This window comes from Myotis lucifugus, unplaced genomic scaffold (genome assembly GCF_000147115.1).
Source record: "Myotis lucifugus unplaced genomic scaffold, Myoluc2.0 scaffold_1, whole genome shotgun sequence".
Classification (NCBI taxonomy): Eukaryota; Metazoa; Chordata; class Mammalia; order Chiroptera; family Vespertilionidae; genus Myotis; species Myotis lucifugus.
The window spans coordinates 23,907,409-23,926,242 of record NW_005871049.1 but is presented as its reverse complement, the minus strand read 5'-3'; the positions used below and the strand labels follow the sequence as shown (position 1 = coordinate 23,926,242).

The 18,834-nt window shown below is 37.5% G+C and overlaps 1 protein-coding gene and 1 pseudogene across 1 annotated transcript in view; one reads left to right on the top strand and one right to left on the bottom strand.

The window, feature by feature from the left end:
- The window catches only part of MARCH1 (membrane associated ring-CH-type finger 1), a 399,528-nt gene that overhangs the window by 370,683 nt on the left and 10,011 nt on the right, over window positions 1-18,834 (bottom strand). The window lies entirely within an intron of this gene.
- LOC102440433 overlaps window positions 15,667-18,834 on the top strand; it is a 9,539-nt pseudogene continuing 6,371 nt past the window's right edge.

Here is an 18,834-nt window from a genome sequence, read left to right as displayed (position 1 = left end):
GGGCTGGTCCTGTCACACACTGAGCAGGCCCTATCAGGGGGTTGGGGCGCCGGTGCCTGTACACGCAGAGCCTCAAAGAGATTCTGTGGTTGGGGAGCTCCCTCCTATCAGGCGTTTAGATTGTCAGAACAGGGGGTGGAGGCGACTTCACCCGTCATGAACACAGCAAGAGGATAGGGAGGTTGTGACCCGCCCCCTGTCACACACAGAACTGCAGGGAGATCAGGGGGTTTGGGTGCTGCTCCCTGTCACGCTGATCCCGGTGCCGGGGAGGTTTCGAGTCTCGCTGATCCCGGTGCTGAGAGGCATATTACCCTTTTACTATATAGAATAGAGGTCTGGTGCACGGGTGGGGGCTGGCTGGTTTGCCCTGAAGGGTGTCCTGGATCAGGGTGGGGGTCCCCACTGGGGTGTCTGGCCAGTCTGACTGAGGGGCTGAGGGCCATTTTCAGACTGGTGGGTGACTGAAGCTCCCAACTGCTCCTTTTTTTCTTTTTCTTTTTTTTTTATTCTGGGCCAGCTTTAGCTCTGAGGCATCGGCTGCTGAAAGCAGGTTTCTGGCCTTTGTTTACCTTCTGTATTTGATACAATGTTGCGGTCCGGCTGGCTGAAGCCTGGCTGACTAAAGCAGGTTTCTGGGGTTTTGTTTAGCTTCTATATTTGCAACATAGTTGCTTAGAGTTGCCGCTGAGAGGCCGGCAAGTCAGGTGGGGAACGTTGGAGTCCTCCATCACTGAAGCAAGCAAGCCTCCTGTTAGCTTTAAGCTGCCTGGCTGACAGCCGCCATCTTGGCTGGCAGTTAATTTGCATATCTCCCTGATTAGCCAATGGGAAGGGTAGCGGCAGTATGGCTAATTACCATGTTTCTCTTTTATTAGATAGGATATGGTTATGGTGCCCCCAAAAATGTATACACACACACTTTGAATAATTATAAAGGCAGTGTTTATTAAAATGCATTTCATTTCAAAATAGAGCTACCAGCTGTTAAAGTGTGTAGACTTTTTTGGGGACACACTATATATATAATTATATTTACAGACCAAAATTTCATTTTTTCTTACTTTAGTTTTTATTTCATTCCTACCCAATCATAACATTGAAAATGTTTTCCTTAAAGGTTTTGCCTTTGATTTCTTATTGTGTTAATCCTCACCCAAAGATATTTTCCCATTGAATTTTAGAGAGAGTGGAAGGGAGAAAGAGAGAGAGAGAGAGAGAGAGAGAGAGAGAGAGAGAGAGAGAGGTGTGAGAGAGACACATCAATTTGGTTGCCTCCTGAACACACTCTGACCGGGGCTAGGGATCCAACCTGCAACCCAGGTAAGTGCCCTTTACCAGGAATTGAACCTAGGACCCTTTGGTGTGCAGGCAGATGCTCTAACCACTGAGAAACACTGGCCAGGGTGCCTTAAACTTTTTTTTTTAATTTGAAAATCTCAATTTATGTAGCTTGGCAGCTTGCCTTTTATGCTACAAAATCCTTTTTTTTTAAGTATTTTTATTGATTTCAGAGAGGAAGAGAAAGGAAGAGAGAAATAGAAACATCAATGATGAGAGAGAATCATTGATCAACTGCCTCCTCCAAGCTCCACACTGGGGATCGAGCCTGCAAGCCGGGCATGTGCCCTGACTGAGAATTGAACTGTGACCCCCCAGGTTCATAGGTCAACACCCCACCACTGAGTCACGCTGGCCAGGCGCTACAAAATCCCTTTAAAAACTTCTTATTTTTTTGGAATGTTTGTCTCAATTATTTTTCTACTGCATTTTTCCAATCAATATCAAAAAAGCTATTGAAGATTTCTTTCCAGAATTAATTATCAGGGTAGATTTTTTTCATCTTTTCTTTAAATATGTTAATTCTTATCATCTTTTATCTGGCTTCATAAAAGATTTTATACACCTTTACTTATTATCTAATATATCCCTACCTACAGGGGAAGAAACACAAAAAATTAATTATGTAATTCTCTTACATAATAATTTCTAATACAGTGAACAAATAAGCTAATTATTAAAAGCCAATATGTATTAAACATTAGTTAATACATGGCATAAACTAATGTATTAAGTATTAATTATTAGTTTAAGAGCACTTTCTGGTTTAATCCTCCTAATAATCTTAGAAAACATGTATTTTTGTTTCTTTTTTTTTTAATATATTTTATTGATTTTTTACAGAGAGGAAGGGAGAGGGATAGAGAGTTAGAAACATCCATGAGAGAGAAACATGGATCAGCTGCCTCCTGCACACCCCCTACTGGGGATGTGCCCACAACCAAGGTACATGCCCTTGACCGGAATCGAACCTGGGACCCTTCAGTCTGCAGGCCGATGCTCTATCCACTGAGCCAAACTGGTTAGGGCTGTTTTTGTTTCTATTAGCTTGTTTTTTCACAGATTTTAATAATGGGAATTAGAGAGGTTAATTAACTTTGTTAGATTTACTCAGGTATTAAAGTATTAGGGCAGTTACTAAACCCAGGATGTTGGACACAAAACATAGTATATAACCTCTGTGGTAAACCACACTCAATTCCCTATGACACACTGAAAAAATATCCTTGGTCATCCCCCTTTCTAAATAAAAATGACAGAAAATATCACTAAAAATTATCTCACTTTTTTTTTAATAAACTGATGAAGTAAAACAGCAGCTTAGCTCTGAGAAAGGACGTTTTACCATCAATTCTTGTCCTATCCACCCCACATGTGTACACATACACACCAACCTGAGAAGCCTAATGAAAATATGATATTTTTATTGCCACGCTTTCTTTAAGATAGGCACATATTTCTAGAATGCTAAATTCTCTAATGTATCTATCTGTCTTTGACCTCTTATATCAATTCTGCTTTACCTTTCCAAATTCTACTTAACATCGCCACCAGGATTCCTACTGGGCAACTCAAGTTTGATATGGCAAAAAATAAAACTCTAATTTTGACAGCCCACCCCCTCATCTCTTCTCCCATTATGTTTCCTATCTGCATTAACAGCACTTCTATTCCTCCAGTGGCTCAGATCAAAGGGTTAAAAGATATCATTCAGTCTTCTCTCAGTTTTGTGACTTACCTTCAAAATACATTGAATACATACACTTCCATCGCTATGTCTGATCTAAGCCGCCATGATCTCTTTCTCTCATTTACCAAAACTGTCCTCTAATTGTTGCCACTCAGAACATGGTCCACAGACCAGCAGGCAGCATCACCTGGGGATTGTTGGACATGCAGGGTCACGGCCCATTACAAACTACTGAAGTAGAACCTGAATTTTAATGATCTGCCTGTGACCACAGGCACATTAAAGTTTAATAAATACTCTTCTAACTCACATGACTACCTCTTCCCTTGCCCTCCTATGCCTACACAGTGCTGGAATAATCCTTTTAAAATAAGAGATTAGAACACCTTTTGCTCAATACTGGAAATCAATTTGGCACCATGTGTCAAAAGATTTTAATATGTTCAGTCCTTTAACCTTCCAGTTCCACTTCTCAGATCGCCTTATACACAATGACGTTCAGCTCACAGATAGACATTAGAATGCATATAAATTTGTGTGGAAGCAGACTAAATGTCTGCTAGTTGAATTATAATACATTTATATCATATAATAATGCATAGCCACTGATAAGCATGTCTTCTATAGAATATCTAGTACCTGACATACTTGTAAGAAGGAATGGTAGTTTAGAATACCGTATATATGACATGCACCATCTGTGTGCTTGTGTGTTTTTTCACATTCATGTAGCAGAGAAACCAGAAAGTTAACAGTACTTTTCCTGTGGGTGTTTTTTTAAAGGGGCTCTTATTCATGCTTTTCTATATGTCCTAAATTTGTATTTTTATATTAGATAACATTTTATGTGTTAACAATGTGCCAGGCACTCTAGTAGGTCGGAAAATTTGATGAGATAGGTTATATTACTCTCTCTTATTGGAAGAGGTATACGAGGTACCCATGACTTACAGAAGGTAGGTAATTTTCCCCCAAAACATGAAACTAATAAGTAAAGCCAGCATTTGTCTCAGATCTATCAGACTCTATAGTACAAACACTTAGTTGTCATGTTATTTTCTCATGTTCAGGAGAAAAACAAAAAAGACAATGCATTAGGACTGTAGAAGTCTTTATAGAAACTACAGGATTTATAGAGAATTACCCTGATTCCTTCAAATAATGGACTTTTAGAATACTTTAGTTTTAGAGGACACTTCAGCTTTAGTCTAGCCATGCCCTGGCTCTGCGTGCTTTCTCCCTTACAGCCAGCACCTTCCTCTCTTTGTTGAAGGGCTCTCTTCAGGCTGCCTGAGTCAACATCCCTGAGTGCTCGGGAATTTATGTGCTGGGGCTGGGGGACTCCCTTAACTGACGACTGGCACGTGCGAAGGTATAAATTATAAATTTTCTGGCTCTCCTGTTGGCCTGTCAGGACAAATCAGAGGTGTGACCAACACTGGCTCAAGAGAATTCCAGAGCATTTGAGACAAAGTTCCCATGAGAACTTTTGGAATTTCATTTGGGTTCCTTCAATTACAGCCCAATTTGTCCATTTCCCTCCCATGCTTCTCTGGGGCATTCACACCAGGGTGTGCCTCTGGAAAACACAACCTAAAAATGTTGGTAGTGGTATATATTACCAACCTGCTCATTGAGAGTAGTAGATTGGGCCCTACTTTAAGAAAGTGTTAAATAACAAATAAAAACACCATGACATTTCAAGAGAGAGAGACTGCAGAAGAAATCAAAAGGCTTTTCCCCCTGCTTTTTGAACTCTGCATTTTCATATTGCAGTGGGTGCCACAAATTACATAGTTGGCCCTGCTTATACTTTTTCCTTGTAATAATTATAATAAAGACTGCAGTGCTTTGAATGAAAACTATTAAATAACCTCATTCACACAAAAATATCCATCCACTAAACTAGGAAGAAATGCATCCAACAAATTGTTTAACCCAACTTCCATTTCCTCCTCTCATCCTTAGTAACAGATACCTAACTACTTTCCTAGAGACATTATTTCATACAATTCAGACTAGATTTTCCAGTCGCCTTTATAGCTTGGCTATGGTCATGTGACTAAGTTCTGCTCACTGACATACATTTTGTGTGGGACTTACAGAATGTAAGAAAAATTTAATAACTTTTTCTAGGAAAGTTACCTAAAATATAGCTGAAGGAAATCGTTTTGCCAATTTGTCTCTCATCTTTCTTAGAAGCTGAATCTCAGACTTGACTCAACCATCTTGACTCCTGAGGGAGTTGTGAGGATAGAAACAATGGGCTAATGTAGTAAAGCAGAAAGTCAGAATCATAGATCCTTAATGCAAATGCCATGCCTCTCTAGACTGTCTACATCTGAACTGTCTTATGTAAGAGGGAAGTATAAACTTCTATGTTTAAATCATTTTGTTTTCTGTTGTTTTACCTTCTGTGTAAGCAAATTTAACCTTAGCTTACCCCAAAAAGGCAGTTATTTTCCCTTAAAGAAATGTTCACCATCTAATCAATCTTTGAGATATCCACTAAAAGCCAAAGTTCATTCATGTAGTAAAAAAGGACTTCCTATTTTATTCTATTTTTTTACTTAGATATATACTCCTTGAATAGTTGCCTATTCAAGCCTGTCTCTGATGAAATTGACAATGGGAAATGGGAAAAAAATGTCAGCAAAGTTTTTGATGCAAATACTCACAGATATAGAAACCAGTGAGTCGCAAGGATGCCTCTTGAATGTCTTTGTTCCCTAAACTTGCACGTTCAGATATGTTGCCCAAAAATGTAGGTGCTCCCTCTATGCGGAGTAACAAGATTTTCCTTTCAGTTGAAGTCTGACTTGGCATAGAAATTTTTCACCATTTGAAGATACTGAGTTTATAAAAGGGCTCATAGCATTCTTTTGTGATATTTGATACTTGCTCATAAGAGCTGGTTTACTGAAGGTACAACACAACTGCTGGTATGTGGAAGGGAAATAACAGTGGCCGATTCCTCCATGACCCGCTTTAAAATAGTTAGAGTATCAGCGAGTCTGGAGTAAGTGAGTCCTGTTATAGAGGCATTGGTTCGATCTGCTTCCTCAGGAACCACCCTGACAATTCCCAGGCATGTGGCTTCCCAAAGAGCTTTCCGATGTGCATGCGTTCTCTCTCTTAGCGATGTCATAAGACACTGAAGGATGCATCCGAGGCAGGCTTTTGTGTTGAGACAAATGTAAGTTTTGATACAGTTCTAGCCTTTTCAAATCGATGCTCTCATTTTAAAAAGTCACATAATTGATACATTTTCAGGATGAATAAATAAAACGCGTTTCTTCAGCTTTCTTGCCACTTCATGAATTCATTGGCAAAACGTCCTGGCTGTAAGAGGCATTGCAGCTTTTGTGCACCATCAAGCTCAGCGATGAAAATAAAATTAAACAGCATGTAAGCTTCATTGTGCTATTTTTATGTTTTCCAATTAAGATTGGCTTGATGTAAATAAATACAGATGTCCAGAATCATGACAGTGAGTACGTTTTTGTTAATTCCTATTAAAGGAATCTATTTTGAATGTCATACTATGTGAAATTCACAAATTTGCACATTAACCTTATTACAAATGATACAAACAGTGATTTAGAATAAATATATATTAAAAATGTACTGTAGAATTTAATTGAAAGTGATCTCATTGAAGAACAACTTTCTGCTATGCTTTTTAGAAAACATTCTAATTTTAATCACATAATATTTTGTATTTTATTTGCAGTCCTGGAATGAGATATGATGAACTGTATAAAAATATTTTGCAACTAATGGATAATAAGTAATATTGCATAGAAATACATAAATATGTAATTTAATAAATAATTGAAAATTGATCATTTGTATTAGGACAAAGTGGGAATAATCATGAGAATTTTCAAATGATTGAAAATTTAGAAAAGAATGGTCCAATATTATTTTTATTTTTAATCTTCACCCAAGATATTTTTTCCATTGATTTTTTTTTTAGAGAGAGTGAAAGGGAGGGAGGGGGGAGAGAGAGAGAGAGAGAGAGAGAGAGAGAGAGAGAGAGAGGAACTTCGATATGAGAGAGGCACATCATTTGGTGCCCTGATGTGGGTGGGGTGGGGGGAATTGAACCTGTAACCCAGGTATGTGCCCTTGACTGGGAATCAAACCTACGACCCTTTGGTCTGTGGGCCAGACCACCAAGCCACTGGCCAGGGTAGATCCAACATTCTTAATATCCCACAAGAAAGAAAACCAAAAAAAATAAATAAATAAGTTACAAAAAGACAAATTTTCATGCAATGTAAATAAGAACTTTCTAATAGTTGTAATTTTCTAAGAATAAAATGGATTTTTATATATAAGAACCACTGGAGATGTTCCTCTCTAAATTTCTCCTAAACCATACATTTTATCATTTTATTTTTCATGCAACATATTCTGATTTGATAAGTGTGTAAATTGTCATCTTATTTTGGTACTCTGCTCCTGAATTCCAATTTTTCCCACTTTAATCATCTTAGTCTTTCATCATGTTTGATGAATTCTTTGATCATGTTTTCCTGAATATGAATAACCAATTCATTTCTTAAACTTATTTCAGGTTGGAACTTTTCTCCTAGAACTAGAACTCCTTTTTGAATATTTTTATTGAAGTATTCTCAATGGGAAAAAATGCAACTAAATTTGTACTCAAGTAGCTCAATTTTGTCCTCTGTGACCATGATATCATCTAGCCCAATGTACTGAGCTTAGCTCCTTTTTGTTTCTCTCGGTTTCAACAAAAGTGAAAGAGCCTGTTTTCATTGGGATTTAATTTTTCTAATCTTTATTTTGAACTTTTATAATCCAGATATTATTCTTAAAATTTCAAACTCCACTTTTGCATTCTCTATAGCAGTGCAGCCAGAGAAACTGAGTAGTAGCAAACATTGCTTCAAAACATGTAGAAACGCTGTTTGACAAGAACTGAGTGTCATCACATTTAATATTAAATATTATGCTAAGTGACAAGTAGAGGCCTTCAATAAAAGCCAATATCGATGTGCCCTATGGAAGGTGTGCAAGGCATCCCCACCCTCTGTCAACAACCCCCCCATGAGGTTTGAGATGACACTCTTGAATTTAGGAAGGTCTTATCTAGAATTTTACTAGAATGTACATATGTCTATTAAACAGAGAAGGGATTCATTTAAAAACTGATTGGTTGGGGATGTGGGGAAGAGTTCAATGTGTATTCTTTGAGGGTGAACTCATATTCCGACTGTGTCCACTTTTGGATCTAGAGTGGTCCACATTTACTCCAGATGGCTCACCATCCGATCAAGTTAGTGCTCCATTTACTCCCCAAAGTGTCCTGGTTTATAAGATAAATTACATATTATGCTAATTCTATCGCATGGGATTTTTCATCTGGAAGGATTTTTCATCAGTGCAGAGTAAATTTTTTATACCTTCAATGCAGTCAGAATTACAAAATCCTATTTATGCTAAACTAAAGGTACTAATCCATTTGTTAAAATATTCAATTATGTCATATAAAAGTTTTGTTAAAATAATGTTTAATAATGACTACTTCTCAACAAAGGGGTTGTGGGCAATTGTTTAAAAGTCTGTGTATTTCTGTATTGTTCCAAGTTGCTATCATAGACATGTATTACTTATGTAGATTTTTAAAAAGTAAAAGATATTTTAAAAGTAAAAAATGCCTTTGGCCAGTGTGTGGTTAAAGTGCCAGCCCAAGGATTGAAGGGTCTCAGGTTCGGTTCCCGATCAAGGGCATATACCTGGGTTTCAGGTTTGCTCCCAGCCCCCAGTGGAGTGTATACAGGAGGCAAACAGTTGATGTGTCTCTCTCACATTGATGTTTCTTTCTCTCCTCCTTTCTTCCACTCTCTCTGAAAAGCAATGGAAAAAATATCTCCAGGAGACGATTAACAACAAAAAGAAAAGTTAAAAAAGTTTAATTTGACCTTGATGTTTGAGCTACCAATTAAACATCATTTTTCAAATTTAAAAAAGTAATAATAAGCCCTAACTTGTTTGGCTCAGTGGATAGAACATCGGCCTGCGGACTGAAGGGTCCCAGGTTTGATTCTGGTCAAGGGCATGTACCTTGGTGGCGGGCACATCCCCAGTAGGGGGTATGCAGGAGGCAGGTGATCGATGTTTCTGTCTCATTGATGTTTCTAACTTTCTATCCCTCTTCTTTCCTCTCTGTAAAAAATCAATAAAAATCTTTTTTTAAAATAAATAAAAAAAATAAAAAAGTAATAAGTGAGAGCCATTTCATCTCCTTTTCAGAGGGAAACATCTTAGTCTTTTGTATCTGGTAATATTAGTCTATAAAACTAATAAATATCAAAAGTGTCCTAGAACATATTGAACAGTATTTTTCAAATTTAAAAGAAATAGGGGGAAAAGCATTATTCTTCTTAGCATTTGAATCTTTTGGTATAAATGATATATTTTTCCAGAAATAACAACTGTAAGTGAAACTTGTATGCATATATGCATAACCCAGGGACACAGACAATAGTGTAGTGAAGTTCTGGGGTCGGGGGAGGAGGCAGGCTCAAAGGGGTCAATGAAGAAAAAGGGACATCTGTATAACTTTCAATAATAAAGATAAACTTTAAAAAAACTGTGAAAACCATGATTTCTCAATAGTTCATTTCAAAACAGAAATCAATAGTGATTAAAAACATAATAGTTTTAAATGTTAAGAAAATATTTTAAAAGTACAAAGTATTTTTGTCCATCAAGGAATAAAACTATTTATTAATTGCACTTGCATTTAACGATAGGCTGTACTTCATTTAACATGCTTTTAGAAATTAATATTAGTAAAGCAAACACAGACAATGCTGTTTCTCTGAATTAATCTAACATGTTATAATGAACATTTAAAGTTCTGTTTTGTTCCTTTGAGATGCGTTGCTGCTCTTATTTCTTTCTGTAAGACATCGCCTCGGGTTGTTACTGACAACACAGACAGCACATAGCTTCCTAGTGACAAACTTTGCTTTCAAAATTTCTTACCCTGCTGTGTGTTTCTGGCTCCTACTGTAAGTGTACACTATGTGAAATAAAACTTTACACTTTCTTCTTCCCAACTACCCACCTCTGTTCTGAAGAGAAATGTTTCACTGCATATTTTATGAATTTTTTAGTGCAGCACAGAAGTGAAATTCATTTCATGTAGGTAATTCTAATGCCAACAATGTGACAATACATCTGTAGATTTTTTCAAAAGTCGCAGAAACTAGAGAGAGAAGTAATATAAGCAGTTTTGCTCTGCACTTTGAGCTCATCAAAATCTGGAAAAGGAAGTCATTTCTGTCAGGCAAAAGCCATGACTTGTTCCTTATTTGATACATCATAGGAGATGCGCAATGAGAATAACACTGCTGATATTAGTTCATTTTTTTGCTATAAAAATGTGAAAGCTTTATCATTTTCCAATATTTATTCATGTTTTTCACCAGCAATATTATTCACTATCTAATGCTTTCTCCAGAAACAGATAATTTTTAAATATTCTCATTCTCATCTCTCTGAAAGGAAATTTGAAGCATTATTCTTTTATAAAAATGGAAGCACTACAACCCTGAAATTAAGTAATTTTCTCTAGTAAAAAAAACCAAACAAACACTTTATTAGTACTTGCCTCTGCATATAATTGAAGTGGTCAAAGAAGATAAACAGAAAAAAATTAGCAGATGTATCAGTTAGTAGTAGTGATATCAAGTACAATTAAAAAATCAGTTAAGTGTCTAATGGTAACAGATCTTAACATAGAAATGAAGTGAGTTTTGAAGTGTAGAATTCACATATAAAAGAAGGAAGAATTCTAGGAAAAGATCAAATCATCTAAACAGAGTCAGAAATAAAGTTTCTCTGAAGTATAGTGAATTGTGCAGATATTATGAGTAAGTAATGATTTATGAGTTGAGTTTACAAATAGGCAGAAGAGTCTTGGAAGGACACATTAGGGACAGAAAATGTAAGTTTCAGTATCAGTTAAAGATTTTCACATCATCATTGCTATCGTGAGTGTGGCGGACTTCTCAAACTCATATGTTTAAAACCTAAGCCCCAAAGTATTCAGAGGTGGAGCCTATGGAGGTGATTTAGGTCATTAGGCTGGAACCCTTGTGAATGGGCTTAGAGTCCTCATAGCAGAGAATCCAAAGAGCTCCCTAGCTTCTTCCATCACGTGAAGACATAAAGAGAGAGTGGCTGCAAACCACGAGGCTCTCACCAGGCACTGAGCCAGGTGAGGCCTTGACCTTGGACGTCCTAGTCTCCCGAACTCTGAGACATAAATTTCTGTTCTTTAGAAGCCACCCAGTCTGAGGTATTCTCTTATAGAAGCCTGAACTAAGACAACCGTGTAGGCAAGTGAGGGCCATTGAATCTTTATAAGAATTAATATGCTGACTTCACTATCTCAGAAAGTTAAAGTGTAATCATAAGTAGTATTAGCTGGTATTTGCTATGGATAAAGTATATTGCTAAGAACTTGACAAAAAACACTTAATTTTAAACGTAAGTTTTTTAAAATAAATAAAACCAGAATGCAAATTAGTCATTTAGTTCTTAGATAGTTCTTTCAGTATTGAAAGACCAGATATACAAATGAGCAATAGCAAGACTGTATATGGCAACAGAACCCTAATCAACATAAGAAGTCCAGGGACCCAAACCACAACCAGACCAAAACGCCAAACCTCTGTAGCAACTGGCCCAGAATACTCAAGACTTGAACAAGTTTGGGTTTTATTCTTTTTGCTTCCACTCAGGACCAACCAGAGATACCAAATATGCTCCCAAACCAGTCACATAAGATGCCCTGCTTCTAGTTACCCTCCCTCCAGTTTCCCATGACAATGACCTCCCTTAGAGCGTATCTGAAATCTTCCCTTTCTTTCACTGTAAAACTTTACCACTCACCTGACTGCCTCTAAGTCTCTGCCAAGTACAAGTGCTAGGGACTGACTCCCTGATACAGGAAGTTCTGAATAAATATACTTTTTCTATTCTCATAGGAGTGGTCTTCGGTCATTTCTAGAGTGTGCAATAGCATGTAACTTGTCTAGAGGCAAATATAAAAATACGTATAACATCCTTGAAAATGGGTATAAACTTCAATCAATTTAATCTAATTCAGGAATTTATCCTAGAAATTAGTACAAAGAACATAAAATTCTATATGAATATTCCTTGCTGCATTATTTATAATGTTAAAAAAAGGTAGAGCCAACCAGTCTAAAAATAGGTATTTGGCTGAATAAATTGTGATAGATAATAGAAGAAAAAACAACTTACCTTTAAAAATTATTTAGTAGAAGTGTATTTGTAGACATGAAAAAGTTTCCTCAGTATATTTTGAAGGGAAATGAAAACAGCTTATAAAAAACACAAATGGCAGTATCTCATTATTTTTCAAAAACCTATCTGCAGTGGTTTCTTCTAGATGTTTTAGTAAAGGATAGCTCGTATTTTTTTCATTTTATTAGATTATTATTATAAGAAAAAAATAATCTATTAAAATTATAACAATAGAACAAATGCTACCATTTTACATCACTGTTGGTTCAAATCAATTCATCCACTTGCAACTGTGACATTATATGTGCTTTATATATATACACATTTGCCTCATATGTTAAAACAGATTAGGAATTATAGAAATTTTTAAAGATAAGTCCATTAAAATAGCCTCTGTTCTCTTAGGCTATTGTATTTGAACCATCTATAGCAAAGAAAACAGCAAAAATATTAGGTAAATATAAAAACAATAACCTCCTTACTGGCATTACAGAACTGACATAATAATAAGAAACTACTGAGTTGTATTAAATTAAAAAAAATAACCCAATCTTCAACCCAAAGTGTGTCCACACCCTTTCTCATGTTGATACCACCTACTTTGCCTCTGGTTCTGCCATGTGGCTTGGTTTGGACCAATGGGATGTTGGCAAGCATGTTGCAAGCAAGAGCTTGAAAGGTGCTTATGTGTTTTAATTTTCTCACTCATATTCTCTATAATAGTCAGGAGAGTGTCATACCCAGGCTAGTGCTATTTAATCCCAGGGAGAGAACGAGAACCATGAAAAGAGGAATCAAATCACGCCAGTCTTGCCAACAGATACCACCTTCTGTTGGCTAAACAAGCCCCACCAAGATCCTCAGAGCTGCCTAGCTGACCACCCCAGAAACACGAGCAATATGTGCTTATTTCTGTATGTGACTGAAGTACTGTGAATGTTACATAGCATTAATACACAACTAGGTAATGGACATCTAAAAGAGTTTAGATGATAGTTGGAACCCAGAAGATTAATTGGAATCTGAAACTTCATTATTTCCTGGGAGCATTTGCCAAATTGACTAAATATATATATATATTTACCAAATATGGTTAATTAACGCATCCATCATGTCACATAGCTACAATTATTTTTGTGAATGGGGAGAACTTTTAAAATCCCTCATAGCAACTTTTAAATATATAATACAGTATTATTAACTATGATCACCAGGCCATATATGCTTTTGTTTTGATATATTGAAAGGAAATGAAAGAGAGCATTAAATTCCAGGTTGTGTCCTCAAGGTGGGGTGGATGCTAAGAGGCCATAGTAAGTGACTCTGGTGCTTGATAGAGGAAGATCAAATACCTCTTTGAAAAAAAGACAGCTTTCATCTTAGGACTCATAGAATTCCAACAAATAATTTTCTTTAAAAACAAATGAGTAGCTCAAAAGAAAAAAAATAGAGTTGAGTACATTAGAAATAAGGAATAATGAACAACCACTATAGAAAACAAAAAGTAGAAAAGTACTTGGAAATACATTCAATATTAGAATTCAAAGAAACAGATTTAAAAATAACTGCGCTTACTGTGTCCAAAAAAAATAAAGACAACATTTAGAATAACATGAGTTAACAGAAACTAAGAGAAATAACCTAGCATTTTTTAAAAAGAACTACATAGAAATTCTAGAAATGAATACAATAGCTGAAGTTGAAAAAGCCAGGACAGGCTAAAGAGCACATTCAACATGACTATATGAACTTCTTTATTAAGATACACTTCTGGGTATAAAATTCTGTGTTAACATTTAGAAATCACATTAACAATGACATCACCCAATATGTGGGCCTGTTTTTTGAAAACCCTCGCTAATTTGATGGATGGGAAATTGTATCCTGTTATTACTGTAATTTGCATTTCTGTAATTTTTAAGGAGGCAGAGCATATTTTTATCCATTTAGGGCTTTTGCTTCTTCCTCTGTAAATTATTTATTGATATTTTCATGTATGTTCCTACTGTGTTATGTATTTGCTTTTTACTCCACTGTGAAATATATTTTACTAGAGGCCTGGTGCATGAAATTCATGCACGGGTAGGGTCCCTAGGCCGGCATGGGTAGGGTCCCTTCCGGCTGCCAGCTGGGACCTTCCTTTCCCTGACTGCCGGCCGGGGCCTTCTTTCATTTTGTGCCGCCCTCTGGTGGTCAGCACACATCATAGCGAGCAGTTGAACTCCTGGTTGGTCGAACTGCCAAGGGGACAATTTGCATATTAGCCTTTTATTATATAGGATACTATTATATTAACACTGTATGCCAAATATTTTCCTCCTGTGTATTCTTTGTCAAAAAAATATGGTTCTACAATTTCTGAAAGACCAATATTTTAAGAAAGACAGGGGAAAGTTACTGGACAAATGAGAAGTTTGTATTTTCAGCCAAATTGAAAATGGAAATGATGACAATGATTATACTTCTTTATCATAAAGCAATCAACAACTGTAGTGATTACCAAAGCCAGGACTTTTATAGAAACTTCATTCTTTTTTAATTGAATTTATTGGGGTGCTATACTATATAATAAAAGGCTAATATGCAAATCGACCAAATGCGGAACAACCGGAACAACCAAACAACTGGTCGCTATGATGTGCACTGACCACCAGGGGACGTGCACGGAACATGGGGTGCATCGGCTGTGGCAGGATGGTTGAGCAGGTGAGCGGGGATGCTGGACCAAGGTGGGGCACCAGTCACTGTCATCGGGGCGAGCCTCTGGCAGTTACTGAAAATCCTTTGCTCCCACGCGCCGTGGTCCCACTCGGAGCTTGCACCTGCGCCGTGGTCCCACTCGGAGCTTGCACCTGCTGCCAACACTAGTCCTGCTCGCACCCACTGCCAGCGCCGGAGCCACTGCTCGCACCCACTGTCAGTGCCCAGCATTGGTCCTGATTGCTCGGTGCTGTCAGCGGGTGAGTGGCAGCTGCCAGCCCCAATTGCCCCTCAGGGCTTCTCCACCTCCCCCTGCTCCTGAGGGGAAATCGGGGCCAGCAGCCACCACTCGCATCCATAGCCAGCACCAGAGCCACTGCTCACACCTGCTGCCAGTGCCCGGCACCGGTCCCAATCGCTCGGTGCCATCAGTGTGTGCAAGTGGTGGCTGCCGGCCCTGATCACCCCTGAGAGCTTCTCCACCTCCCCCTGCTCCTGAGGGGCAATCGGGGCAGCAGCTGCTACTTGCACCCACTGAGGGCGCTGGCCCTGCTTGTACCCACTGCTGGCACGGCCCCAATCACTTTGTGCCTTCAGCAGGTATGAGGGGGACCAGCGCCATCATGCATGCAATTGGCGCCGACAGTGGTGGAGGCAGTGGTGGGAACAGAGCTGCTGGCAGACAGGGGACCAAGGACCGCAGCGGAAGAGGTTGGATGGGGCGTGGAGGATGGGCCGAGACCAGCCCCTGTACCTACCACAGCCTCGTCGCCCACAGTTCCTTTCAAGGTGCATGAATTCGTGCACTGATCCCCTAGTTGGTTAATAAAATTATATAGGTTTCGGGGTAAAATTTTATGATACATCCTCTGTATACTGTATTGTGTATTCAGCACTCCACGTCAAGTTTCCTTCCATCACCATTTATCACTCCTTCATTCTCAACCTCCACCATAAAAACTCTATTCTTTACAATGTTAAAAAATATGTGCAAGTTTTTTACTGTAGTGTATTTATCTAGACAATGTATCTTCTTATTTTTAGTAGAGTTCATTATTAAACAGATACCTAATAAAATATTATCAGAATAGAGAATACATTTTAAAACCTCATATAACTTCTAATTTAAGAAAACAATAAGAAATTCCAACACAGCAATTCAACGAATCTTCTGGTCTAGAAACTTTCCTAATTATTCACACTCCTTTGTTAAAAAAAATAGTGTATTTTTTTCTTTTTGGTCAATTTTATATGCTTTTCTATTTTTATGTATCTACTTTTCAGTAGTCATAATAGGAGCGTTATTAAAATAAAATTGAATTTCATAACACACCTAAAAAGTATTTAGTAGCACTTTAAGTAGCATATTTTCCCATAATGTTACAAATTTATAATGGAAAGAGTGAATAGTATTATAAACACAATATATTATTATCAGTGTGGCAGTCTATTACATTGGTAGCTCACAATAAGCTATAGCTTGTATTCATACCCTAGTAAAATCCAATCATTTTGCTTTGGGGCTGTGCCTGTGGCTCACTTTAATAAACTGCAGTTAAATTGACAAAAAATATATAAAAATTGCTGGACAAAGGTCAACCAGTTTTCATTGGTAAACTTTACAAATCACGATTTAAGAATGCCACACTAGATAAATATCCTGAAGTTGAGACGTATGATTTACATATTAAAACATCAAAACCAGGTATGTTTCTGATTCAAAATAGCATACAAATGCAATTGTACTAGAAGATTTTGTTGGCTGACTTCATTTAAATTTGTTATGGTAAATAATACTTTTTTAATATGTAATGACTGAAATAACTTAGCAAAAGAAGATTTTTGTAAAATATTTTTCTGAAAGGCTCTTAAATAGAAAAAAAAGAAAAAAAACATAAAAAAAAACAAAACCTTACTGCTCTTCCTTGCTCTAAGACACAAACTGAGCCCACCAAGGAAGATAAACTTTTCAGAATCCTGGGGGCTCCAGGGAATGCAGGGATTTAAAGACATTCTGTGAGTGCTTCTCTACTCATCACTTAGCATAGCACAGGGCCTCCACTTAATTTAGTGGCAAAAGGGGAAAATGCTTTTCGGATGACAAGGTTTCCTAGCATGGTTTGGAAGTCACGAAAACACAAACACACACACACATACATACACCCGCACACACATGCAACAATCTGATCTTGGGTCCTCTCTCTCCTCAGGAGCTACTAGGAAATTAGGTCACTAGACCTTTACCCATACATATGTTTAGTCTTTGTTGTTGTTTTTTCCAATACAGGTGCATGTTATCGATGGCACCACTAGAGCAATACTAGACTAATAGTCATCTTGACTAAGAAAACTAATGAAAACATCATCTAAGAACACTGTGCTGATAAACTGTCTCACACCATCTGGCTGGCAAATGTGCAAAGGTCTGCTCAGCATGCTCTGTGCATGTCATCCTGTCTACCTTGCCAACGGAGCGAGGTGACTTACTCATGTATTAGTGTTTTCCCAATTATGAAAACAGCCCCAAGAGGCTACTTTCCCCAAAGCCTCTTCTTCTTCATTGCATATGCATAGTCCCTGTAAATGTCAAATTCTCCAAAGAACACAAGTTTGTTTTTCTCCAGGGAAGCCTGTCTTCTCATTTCACCTTCAGCAATTAAGGGTTCCTCTCTTTTGCACGAGGCATGAAATTATGTATTAGTGAAGTAAATTATTCTCAAGAATGCTAGGGACAGATGCTCATTTCTTATTGCCATCAGCTTAAATATATTAATTTACAGACCCCATGATATCATTTGCCAAAAAATCTGCATAATAAGAAATGAAGCAACAGATGAAAGACCTTTACAGTACTTCTAATCTGCCCCCATCCCTGAAACTTGGTCTTCTACATGTCTTTGAGCTAGTTTATAATCTAGAAGATGCCAATTTTTCAAAAAAAATTGTTAAAAAGAAGCAAAAAGGGATAGTAGAATTTTCACTTCATTACAAGGATTCATGCATTTCCTGGAAAGGATACATACAAATGTTATCTGTGCTTCAATTTAGAAAGTAATTTTAATCTGCAAAAGCATCAAGTAACTGGACATCATAATATCACTTTCATTTGTTTGCAATAATGGCAAAGAAATACATATGTTAAAAATAGAGCAATTCATGAATTGTATCTCATTTTCAAACCCATGAAGCAAGCAATGTGATCATTCCTGAAATTAGCCAAATTTAACGCCTTCATCCTGACTTGCAATCCATTTTAAGCTGAGGAGAAACAGGATTGTAATGAAGCACATCCTTACATATCACTGCTACAAATCAGCGCCAGCCATGTGGAGTACTTCAATTAGAATCGACATAAAATCTCATGTTGCCCTATTCTGCCCCGAATCTCACATCTCAAAGCTCTTCTCACATATTGAAGTGGGTTTTCGGTGTGTTTTTGTTTGTGTGTTGTTGCTTTTCCTTTTGAGAGCAAGAGAGAGATAAAGGGAGAAAGGAACATCGATTTGTTGTTCCACTGATGTATGCATTCACTGGTTGCTTCTAGTATGTGTCTTGACTGGGGATCTAACCTGCAACCACAGCCGTGGGAAACCGGATGACACTTTTAACCAACTTAGCTACCCGGCCAGGGGTTTGTAAATGGGGGTTTTGATAGGGGACGGTCTTCCACTTATTATACTTTTCTGCCTTTCTTTTCCTGTGCTTGGACCACATGGCATTTTGCTATCCTATAAGAGGACAAAAATAGGTCACTGTTGTGATGCTTACACTGGACCTCTCCCCAAAAAAAT